The following is a 12,600-nucleotide window of genomic DNA, read 5'->3' on the forward strand; positions in this document are numbered from 1 at the left end:
AGTCACGCTCGTTTCGTCATTCGCCGTATTACCTCTTTAAAAGCCAGCTTTTCTTCAACGAGCGCTTTTACTTTGTGCGTAAGAGACTCGCGAGTCTATCTCTCGATACGCGAAAGGAGATGTAACCTGTCAACGATGATGATCTCGGCGATTTACTATAGATAAATATTCGAAGCGATGAGGCTTTTCAAGGTTTTCGGGTTTTCAAAGAAGCGTAATGTAACTTCGAGGATTCTTGCGCTGCATCGAAAGTGATACTTTGCTAGTATAGATAAAGTACGAGTCTCACATTAGCTTTTACTTTGTAAATAATTTGCGTTTCGTTTATACGAAAAGGATTCTTCTTCAAAAATATAAATATATAAGTAATATATAATTATCAACTTATTACAAAAATGAAGTATTTTTGAAAAGCAATCCGGAAATAATCAATTTTTATTTGTATTATTTACTTTAATGACAAGTGATTTGATATTGATTTATGTATATGCAGAGAGCTATAATATCTTAATCCTTAAATTACAAGAGGTTCAGTTCTTGAGAGTAATATCGTGCAAAAACTTAAAATTGTGATAAATTATGGCAGATGAAGTCACTGCGGATAATTAACTGATTAATAGATAGCGAGAAATACAACCTAACTATAAATTTACCTGGCAAGAAAACCGGTTTTAAATTCTTAGGACATACGAATCATAAAAACGAAGTTTGAACAGAAATAACTGTTTGCTTATTCACGCTCACTTGTTCCATTAAATACATATTTTCAATACATATATCAACGACTGGATGGAAACCGGTATCGGACACACATACATGTATAATCAATGTGCGGAATATTCAAAATATCACGCGAACTGTAATTTCGAAACAACAGTATAGATACAAATTAACGTCGTCCAATACTAATAAAAAAGTCTTGTTTCCAGATAACCGAGTATTCAGAGAGAATTTTGCAAAGTGTTTGCTAGCGTTATTCTTAACATTATCATACTCGACCGAGTTATTTTATTCAAATGTTATTTTAATGTATTCGTTTTTTCTTTCGGATCATTAATTTTTCAATCGCTGATTCATTTACATTTTCAAGTATTCGATTAAAAAAAAGATATATACAGAACGCGATTTTATTTTCTGAATTATGTTATAAATATATTTATTATAATATATAAATATATATATTTATTATAAATAATTTTATATATTTATTAATTTTTCTTAATGCGAATAAATATTGCAAGTATTCAACGCATAATTATGCGAATACTAAATATTAACAATTATCAGATACTTAGAAATTACAGATTCGAATATATATTTCGCTACAGAAATTCCAATTCATTGTTCAGAGCACGTGAGATTGTTTTTAAGGAAAACGAAATCTAGAGATCGAGGATATCTTCTAAATTGTTCTAGGTTCTCCCGGTAGCTACACCAGGGGTTATAAGTCATGATGCGCAGGTACGTAGGCCATAACCCGCTCATCCGATTGGACCGTTGGTAGTGGCTCATTCGGCGTTTACGACTCATAAACCCGAAAGCCCATCATGACTGGCCGGGCGTTTACAATACCCTCTAAATTGCCCGGACCTTTCTGTACGTAGTCGCGACAAACGAGTGTGGCTCTAACGAGCGAAGTAAATCGACGCGACCCGGATAGAAATGAAGCCAGGCGTCATTACGCCTGGGACAGTGACCCGTTAATCGCTCGTGCAATTAGAACGCTATCGTTGCCCCAGATCAAACGCGAACTCTCGCCAATCGTAATGCCCGGTATACGCAACAAGAGCATGCTTTAAATCGCGCCATTTCGCGCGTTCCACCAGCGTTAGATCGAGTTAGCGATGTGCGAGTAAGAATTCTGCAATCGTTGTTGCGTGACTGACGGTGAAATTGCACGTACTGTTAGATTTTCAAGGTCTCGATATTGCGGCGCGCTGCATTGTACACGAGACAGGCGTATCTATAATGGACGCTCGTGTGAATTTTATTTATTGCCGCACTTATTTTTACTGTACACGCGCGCGCGCACGCGGTGCCCTTTAAACCCGCTTTCCGAGTCATTACAGTGAATTGGTCTAAATATATGGTGCATCAAAGTATTAATACCTCTTTGTGGAAATATGCTTCTCGTTGTTTTAATTTAATTATATTTAATTATTTAATAATTAATATTATTATTATTATTTACTATATAATTATTATTATTTACTATAATTATTATTATTTACTTGGAACTTATTATTATTTACTATTATTATTATTATTTACTTGGAATATAAAAAATAAAAAAACACGAGTTTCAATTAATTTTGTCGATAAGTCAATTTTCTAAAGTTACAAGATCATAAAAATCAAGAGAGAATATTTTCTCAGAATCAAGATTTCTAAAATATTGATAAAAAATATGCTTCTCGTTGTTTTAATTTATGATAATTATTATTATTTACTTGGAATATAAAAAATAAAAAAACACGAGTTTCGATTAATTTTGTCGATACGTCAATTTTCTAAAGTTACAAGATCATAAAAATCAAGAGAGAATATTTTCTCAGAATCAAGATTTCTAAAATATTGATAAAAAATATACTTCTCGTTGTTTTAATTTATGATAATTATTATTATTTACTTGGAATATAAAAAATAAAAAAACACTAGTTTCAATTAATTTTGTCGATACGTCAATTTTCTAAAGTTACAAGATCATAAAAATCAAGAGAGAATATTTTCTCAGAATCAAGATTTCTAAAATATTGATAAAAAATATACTTCTCGTTGTTTTAATTTATGATAATTATTATTATTTACTTGGAATATAAAAAATAAAAAAACACTAGTTTCAATTAATTTTGTCGATACGTCAATTTTCTAAAGTTACAAGATCATAAAAATCAAGAGAATATTTTCTCAGAATCAAGATTTCTAAAATGTCTTTATACGATAATCACACACATACTTTACGTAATTTTGCGAAAGTCTTAAACTTGCCTAATGAGACGGAAATTGCACATAGCGAAGTCTCATTCAATAATTTTCTCAATTATGGAGGTTAACGGCACGGCGCTTTCGTTTGTCTCTTTCGTGTCGGATTACCTTGCAAAAGAGAATGGGAAAGAGAGGCGGGGGAGGAAGCGAGGCGTTTCTCATTGTTCCTGAATTATTTATTAATCGTAGCCGCGGGCTCGCAGCTTCTGGATCGTAACGATTGAATGGTCAGTGACCGGATATGTGACGTAGCCGCGGGTCAAGATGGCCAGGGACGATAATTACTCGTGTGTTTACGACCGATAAAGCCCGAACACTGCTCTCCTCTCTCCGACGTGCAAATATCGGCTACATGCGCATATACTCGCGCGCCCACTCAATCACACGCGTATGTATTATTACTTGCGTGTATAAAGTGTCACGAGCACGACTCGGCCAATTATGCGCAGCGCCGAGGAATATCCGGTGTATAACTCGACGATTCATTCAAGCCGATGTTATCGGCATCGATATTCCGCATAATAATCGTTTCACAACATCACGTAAGGCGATCGAATCGAACAATCGAAGATATTTGTACAGAAAATAATATAAAACAAATATATATGCTTGGCAAACGGCACAAGTTATTTTTATCGCGTTTTTTTATCGCTCGAAATAAAACTTTGAAATAAAAGCTTCTCGTGTTGCGATTGAGATCTATAATTAATAAAAGATACACAAAGGGAGAATATCATATAATTAAATAATTAAAAATAAAACTTTTCATCACAAAAATGTTTAATTATCTTGGCGCAACGTAAAACTTAATTTTCCAAGTTTTGCTTCACATTGACGTCAATGAGATAAATCGAGTTTAAAGTTTATTTAGCACTAAATGCGGCACGAAATAGGTGCGAAAATGTACTCAACCATCTTCATATCCCATCGAGTGCGTTATAAAAGTTTTTGCCGCATATCATGGCCGTCTCTCCGACAAACTCGGACGATTCTCCGAAAACTTTTATCGCGCGTAAAAGAAGAGTGCGAATAGACGAAGGTGTGTAAGAGAGAGAAAAACGGATGAAGATGTAGACATATAATTGGTAGGACAGAGACGAAAAGTCGAGGCCTTGGCTTGCTGTCTCAACGTCATAAAGATACAATAGAAAGGCGCGCAGCTGCGTGGTCCTCTCTGGGTCCAGGCCACCGTGGATGCTGTGGGCGTCTCCACCCACTCTCTAACAGCCTCCATCTTCTTTTTTTCTCTCTCTCGTTTTATGCTTTTTTCTTATTTCTGCCTTGTCGGACCGACGATGCTCGCTAAGGCATATACATAAGAGATACGTGGAAACTTAAGAGGTGCGGGAACGGAAAAGAAATATAATAAAAACGAAGCGGGTAGGCCGGGCCCGTATGGTCGACACGTGACGAATTCCCGGGGCTCGGGCCTCGTAGATCATACTTTTCGTCTTTTTCTCTTTCACGATCGCTCTCGTTTTACTTCTCGTTTCTGCGGGGCAGAAACGCTGCGGTTCGTCTGCGTGGAGGTTGACCCACGTATCGACTCGTCACCGTTGCCGAGATCAGGTTCATAAAGAGAGACGGAAAGATGGCAAGATAGAAAGCCGCTCTCGGAGCGTTAATTAAAGCGTCGCTCTCGCGGGAGTAGAACTCGTCTGACCTCGCCTGGCGTTAACTGGCGATCGTGAATTATATCATTTTTCTCTCCCTCTCCCTCTCTCTCTCTCTAGTGTTGGCTTGATACGGTTGCGATCTCGGTGATATAGATTTCAGTTCTATGATTTACATTGTAGAATGTCGCCCCGCGTCGCGTTACGTAACGTTACCGCACAAACGAGTAATACGACTTACGATCTCTTCACGCAATCGGAATTTATAATTCTTTGAACGATTCAACGTAACCTTTTATAGCGAATGTTAGATTTTATGCACCGGTGATAGCACCGGTTTCTTTTTTCGGTAGTCCATTGTGACATCCTAGAGACTTAAATAGAATTGAGATAAATTTTTTACGACTGTATAAAGACATCCATATACATCTTTTATATTATATTTATTCTTGTTTAAATTTTATCATCGTTTTAAAATTATTTTTTTATTATTTTTATAGTTGAAAAAGTAAATTTTGACTGAAAATTGAAGAAATATTTTAGCGAATCGGGTTTTAAAACCTTTAACACAGATTTAACATAAATGAAAAAATTTTATTCTAGAATTAAATTTGAATTTTAATTTAACGAGTCTCAAGTTAGAGTTCAAATATTAAGATATTCGGAATTAAAAGCTATCGCATCCAAATTATCGTTGAAGAAAATTCTACATATACATATACGCGCGTGCGTTATTAATGCAAATTACTAAATGATAGGAATACTTAAAATAAAAATACTTTATGCATGCACACCAGAAGTCGTTTAAAGTGGGCAAAAAAGTATGGATCGATCGATCGCTCCCGATTTTTCCGGCTGGTCAATTCCAGACGATAATGCTTGCAAACGATTGATCGTGCGAGACGAGGCGCGATATCGATATTATCAACAACACATATACAATCAGTGCACAAAGACACATGCACTTCTATATATATATTGCTTCCTCCGTTCTCTTTCTCTCTCTAAATCGGGCGCAATCAATCTCGATTTATCGCTCTATTACAATCGCGCGTATTGTCTATTGAAGCGCAGAAACGAACTCACGTCAGCCACACACCGATGATGACATGTCATTTTAAAGTAAATGCGTTATGTACGGTCTGTTGCAATTTTACGGTCTATCCACTAAAGTCGATTGGATTAGCGAAAGTCGAAAGAAAATGTTTATTCTTAATCAAATAGTACGTCAAGTTATATTTTTATAAGAGATTAGGAAAATTATATGCCAATGAATTGCCATAAGGTTGCTGGGAACAATATAAATATTTCAATGCGAGAACAATGATCGAAAGAAATCGAATTCGGTTCCACAGCTCGACCTAGTTTAGCAACGTTTTAGAGAAGATGTGCCCCTTTAAATCGAACGAACGGAAATATCGCTTTGCTTTCCGTGATAAATCGTCGATCGAGTACAAATTAATTTATTTTATCGTAACGCCAATGTTCTGCAATATAAATAGTTGCATATTGACCTTGAATGTGAGCTACTTGATGTCATGATGATTATGTACTTTACGGAAAATATCAATTGCAAATTATTGTACTGTGCCTGCTTGCTTATTAATCGGAGCTGTTGACATGTTTGCCATGTTCACGTGACACATGCTGCTTTAATAAATGATAATGTAGATACTATAATGCGGGTTGAGCGATAAAGAAACGATTCTGTGTTCTCGGTTCTCTCGCGATCGTAAAGTGTCCCAAGGTTGCATTATAACAGCTGCCATCGTGTCTCTTATATAAGTATGTTTGACAAGAATATAAAGCAATCCAAAGCCAAATCGTCATGCGAGTTTATCTTTAAGTTAGTAAAATTTATTCTAATAGTATCAAGACGGATGTCATTTTGACAGAGCACATTTGCACAATTTTTTATATACTCTTTGATTTGCATAAGTCGTGATATTTTGTACAAGACCTTAGATATTTCGGGCAAAATTATATTTCGAGACGACAACAAATTCTGTGAAATTTCGACGCTGTTGTGCCACTTTTATAATTTCTCTGACTTTGGAGGTCGATGGAACGGATTTTATTTTTGAACGCGATTTTTATCTTAAAATGAATAAGAGATTGTGATTAAATATGACACTAAATGTTACGCCAAGTTTTTAAAATGTTTTCATTATCTTATAATAGATGATTATAAGACATATATAATATTTTCGCAATGTATATCAATCATAGTTTCTTCAAGTTTTATTTCACTATTATAACGTTCCGAGATGTCGCGTGTCCGTTCGCGCTTGGCGTACCGTGTCTGAATCTCACCAACTGTATCAAACTTCCGTCAGGATCGACTTTGTAAGTAAATTAGGTGGGCTTGACGCCACGCGTCTTGGTACGGGATTTGGTAGTCTCAAAAAGAGAAGAATAAGAGGGCCGAGAGAAAGAAAGAGACAGGAAAGTTTGGCGGCACGCCAGTATTTTTATTTCTGCCAGCTTCTCCCATCTCTCTTCACGTTCATCCCGAATCCCAGATTCTCAATCTCGCCATTTTTCCTCGTCTCTGCGACCTCGTGACGCGAGATTTCTCTCCCTTTTCTGCCTTCGCTTCTGTCATTCCGTTTTGCTTCGCATTCCGCAATGTTGGAAATAAATTTATCAGCAAACGTGGCGAAGATGCGGGAGATCTTGGTTCATAGCATCGCCGTAGAGAGCATCGGCAGAAATAGCGGTTCCTAAAATAAGCGTGGAAGACGAGACGCGTCTCTTGGAAGAGACACACGGATCTTCGCGCGACTGCGAAGAGAGAGATCGCGGCTCTTTGGCCAATTCCTTCATTCACGCATATTATCCATCGGTACAATGCTACAATTATCAATTCTCTCTTAAAGTATCAATATTGCAAAAAAATAATTTTAAAATTTCACCCAATTCAAAAATTTTTCCATTTTGTGAAAAATAATAATGATATTCTAATATAAATAGTCGGAATCTGAATCTATACGAATGCAAACGGATAAATTTATATCGCATAATTAGCTTTAATAAAAAATATTTTTTCGCCGTGAAGCGATTTTTTCGCAAACATTTCTTGCGCCGTCATTTAATATTTGCGTGCATTAATTGCTCTATGTAATCAGTTACATCGGCGCATGTCCCGCAACGGTATTATTTGGTTTTCCCCCAAATGCGCTTAATTGATCAGTCTGATTATCAAAGTACCGCATAATCGTCGACGCATAAATCGTTTCCGCGCGTAAAGCTACGCGGTATACGCACTTAAATCAGTTGCCGTATATAATTTGCGATGGGCGTTTTATTGCTCTCTGCATATTCTTGCGTATTAAAGTCCGAATTCTAAAATCGGAATGCAAAGTGGATTGCAGTACGTATGTTTTTCTAACATTTCGCGAACGGCAATCTTGAAAATTGCGCAGTGATTCTATTAACATACGTATAAAATGTCGTATTCATGCCGCGTATTTAACGATTGTCTAATTCTAATCCATTATTCATGCGAGGTTCGCATGCGATATATTACGCGAATGGGACGCGGTACGTTAAGCGCTTAACATCCTGGATCTGGATACTACACCAGAAAATTTGAGGAACCGTTAGGGAACGAGTTAGTGAAACGGATGCAAAATTCAGTATGGTTAAATTAATACGAATGGAGAAGCACGAATAAACGATAAAGCGATTCAAATTTATCGACTTAATTAACTAACAGTTTAAAATTTTTAATGAACAGAATTCTGCATTTATCGAGGAGAAATTATTTCTCGCGAATACAAAATTATCTCTATATGCGACAATATCCAAAAATAATAATTTATTTATCGCATTTATTACTGGCTCAACTTGTATATGGCACACTTTCCTCTCTTCTCCTTTCATAAATAGGTAGGTAGGTAATGCAAAGTTTCGAGAGAGGCAATAGAGCGGATGGCAGTGACTGATACCCGCTTTGAAACTAATGGCGCATACAGAATGCGGATTCAACATAACACGGTCGATAGTAAACGTACGAGAGAAAGGGAAGCGGCGAGAATCGGAGGAAGGAGGAAATGGTGATGTTTTGTTAACCGCGGAGAGAAAGATTGAGAGAGAGAGAGAGAGAGAGAACTCGAAGAGCTACCTGCCTGCCTGCCTGTCTGCTGCATAGAGCGCTGATTTTGACAAAGGTTTAAATGCCTAGCCTCGCTCAAGCATTTCTAATTCCATACCCCTGTAACTTGGGGCAAGCTGACAATGTCTATCAAACTGGGGATGCACCATTGTCCCTCGTGACAAAGAGCATCGGCGCCGGCGTAGGAGTTGTTTTTCACACGACTTGGCCCTTTTGAAGGGTCACATGCGGTTTTAAAGCCCTTTAAAGCGTTTTCCATACGGCCGAGCAGCATGCAAGGTCATGTAAACAGCTCTCGACCGTGGAGATTGGAGACCCTCTCTCGCAAAAGATCTTATCTCTGATTGACACGATTCGTTCCAACGAATTTTTAAAGGGTAAAATAACTTTCATTTTTTGAGTCGCACTTATTTTATATATCGAATAATTTTATTTGAGATTACAACAAGATATTGTAATGATAAAAAAATTAAACACAATGATTTATTAATTTTTAAAAATTTATTTATGTATTACATAAATTTTTCTTAATAATGTTATTGTTGTAAATTTTTTTATTCTCCATCGATACGTGGAACTCGTGACAAAATACTCACTTCGTTTCATCATACTTGTTTCAAAGGACAAAAGCAATTTGTCATGCTCTCGTACACACGATAAGAATTTACATGCAAATAAACCGCACGTGCAGATCTTACATAATGCAACGTGCTGCGAGAAAACAATCCAATGATTAACATTATGCTTTACATTTGCCAGTATAAGTATTTTTTTTTTCTTTGGATATAAATATCTAATCTGTCATATGCACACAAAAACAATCATTTATCTCGCACTGTATTATAATCTCGCAATGTTTTTACAAAATGATGGTTGCATGTTAATAACCTGGCTATCGCATGTTCCGAGAATCATAAGATAACGTGCCTTGATTTACGACGTTATCGTATTTGAATGTAAATATGCGTATTCCATTACGCAATTGTCATTTTACGATACAACAGATAAAAGAAGATATTCTCGGTCGAAAAATAAGAATATAAAAAAATAAAAACGCTAACCTTCCGATATATTTTTTAAGTATTCTCGAATTCTCGCAGTCGCATAATCCTTCTTTTTAATATCTTGATATAGGATTCTCGAGAAGGGAGAATCCTCTTTCTGGAATTTCTTTGCCAGGATTATCCACTCTGTCATTTGATTTCGCGGAAGCGTAGCAAACTGTTAAATATTTTCTGGAAAAACCGGCACCCCACAGCTTGCTAGACAAAGATTCTTTCGTAGAAATGTCAATTTGTTCAATTATAAAAAATACATACTTGAAAGAATATCTGAAAAAATATTCCAAGGCTTTCGAACAATCTTTTGAAGATCCCACAACAATACCTGGTAAGTCACCGTGAAGTTGTCAAGTCGTCATATTCTGTCACTTGACGTCTCGTACTTTAGTACTGTGTAACGTCTTGTTTAGCCGGTTTTTTATCGAGCATTAATAGGACGCCAGATAATCGTATTTCGGTCCGAAAGTAGCATGTGGCGAGCAACAATAGCGCGAAACAAAGTACGCGATCACTGTTCAATTACGCCCGATATAATGCACGCCGCAGCTGTGCAACGACAGAACGACAAACCGCAGTCGCTAGGAAACGGGATGCACGTCGAGGCTCGTTGCAACGCACATCCATGTGTTGCCGTTCACACACATACGCGCACGTGCGCGCGCGCGCGAACCGCACATATCGGATAAATACACCCCACGTATGCATCGCTGTTGCCCGCTGTTGCCCGCTGTGGAGTAGCTCTCCCCCTCCGGGTAATAACAGTAAATCCCGAGTAATAAATCCCTCTCCTCTGTATCTTCCTTCCCCGCCCCATCATCCTTCTCTCAGCTCGTCTGTCTGCACACGCGTGTGTGCGTGCATGCTTATGCGTGTCATGCTCCTCCTCTACCTGTCCGCCTCCCCATTCTATCTCTCTCTCTCTCTCACGTTCGCGAATACACGCACACACACATACAAACACGCATGCGTGTATACATGAGCATGCATTTCTATTCGCTCGCCTCTCCTCGGGATGGATATATGTGTATGATGTGCATTGTTGCAAATTGCTCCCATGCTAACGGTCATGTTCCTACTGGGTTAATCGAAGACCCTCTTGAACTCCCTTGAACCCGCTTGCCGGATTGACGCGACGGGAGCCGGAAACCCGGGTGAATCGCCGCACGATTCCTCGGATGTAATGATGCTCCTTGTCAATGCGCGCATCGCTCTCGATCGAGGTCAGTGAGAAGATTTATTACAGCGATTGATAATACAATATCATTTTACCGAGCTTGCTAGCTTCCGAAATATCTGGGATGATATATGACTGCATGCTAATAGAGATTTGGTTTAATACATTACGAAAATATACAACGCTAAATAATAATCTTGTAATTTAGGACTTGAGCTGTTATGACGATTATTATATGATATCAATTTTTTATGATCATCATTAAATAGAGTTAACGATTCGCTTTCTTTTCTATATTACACTTCTACTAACGTGACATAGATAGAAGAAATAAATTCAGATATTTTTATCATGATTTATTTTAATGTCAAAACTTGAAATGATATTTAGAAATATTTAAAGCATTGTTAATTAGAATGTTTCATATTAAGAAAAAATTAAAATCGTCGCTCTCTTGTCTTTTTTTTTTAATTTACATAACTCATTTTTCCATTTGAATAAAATTCATAATAATTGTCTCAAGATTTATATCATCAACATTAATGACTACTCTATAATTAACAATTTTATACGGGGTTTGCAAAATATATGATTGCAAAAAAATACACAAAAATTATATTAAATATGCAAATGTTGATATATATGCGACGAATGCCAAGCACGGATGGAATGGGGGCGGAGAGGGATCGCAGAAGTTGCCAGGGAGACTGCTTTATATAGCGCGTCCTAGGGTTACCGAGTTATGCGAATCACTGATTGCGCACATCAAAGGGATTACCTCGGTAAATCAGCCCCATCATCTCTCTACACGGTGAACAGCCGATGTACCGGACAGCTGTAGGGATCGATCGGTCGCCACAATTATGCGGACCGATCAAGGGTATCGAGATAACCTTCGTGCGCAGGGATATCGAGTGCGTGATAATCTACCATCAATAATTTCAATAATTAGCGGCTATGCGGCTCGTTCGCCGATCTGCGACGGCTCTTTGCGCATATAATCAGCAATTTCCGTCGCGTAATATCGGAAATTAAATACGTACACGCAATGTTCAGGAATTCTTTATTCGCGGATATATAAAAAGAGAATCGTGAATAAAAAAGTTTCGAGTCGCACGATGTTAGATTAAGATTGCACGAGGAAAAGTTTTGACGTCTATGCTCTTTTAAAAACTCTCCAGGTTAAAGGTTACTTCTCTCGTCAGTTATATCCACCTGTCGTACGGTTCTATAAAATAGAAATAATATACAGTTACCAATTACGCTGATATAAAAGTACATTGTAACGATATTATAACGCTATCACGATTACAAAAGTAGAGCATGAAGCAAAAGAAGTTGTTAAAGCTATGTTAACGATTCGCTATTCTTTTCTACGTTACAGTTTTACAAATGTGACATAGATGGAGGATGTATCAACTATGTAGATGTATCAACTTGTAATAGATATTTTTAACGAGATTTTACCACAATAATATAATATTTACAATATTAATACAATATTGATAAATTTACAATATTAATGTTTATATATTTTTTATATGTAAACGTATTTTAATATGTATTTCCGTACTCGCGATTATAAATAAAAATTTTTACGCACAATTGCAATATCAATTTTATTTTTTAATGTTTATTTCTATTTATATT

General features: G+C 36.8%; 1 protein-coding gene across 6 annotated transcripts in view; it reads left to right on the plus strand.

Moving 5' to 3' along the window:
• Positions 1–12,600, plus strand: part of Kdm3 (Lysine demethylase 3) — a 334,026-nt gene that overhangs the window by 193,568 nt on the left and 127,858 nt on the right. The gene's annotated exons all lie outside the window — the stretch shown is intronic.

This window comes from Camponotus vicinus, unplaced genomic scaffold (genome assembly GCF_025532165.1).
Source record: "Camponotus vicinus isolate PSW18456_S1 unplaced genomic scaffold, iyCamVici1.0 SCAF_1, whole genome shotgun sequence".
Classification (NCBI taxonomy): Eukaryota; Metazoa; Arthropoda; class Insecta; order Hymenoptera; family Formicidae; genus Camponotus; species Camponotus vicinus.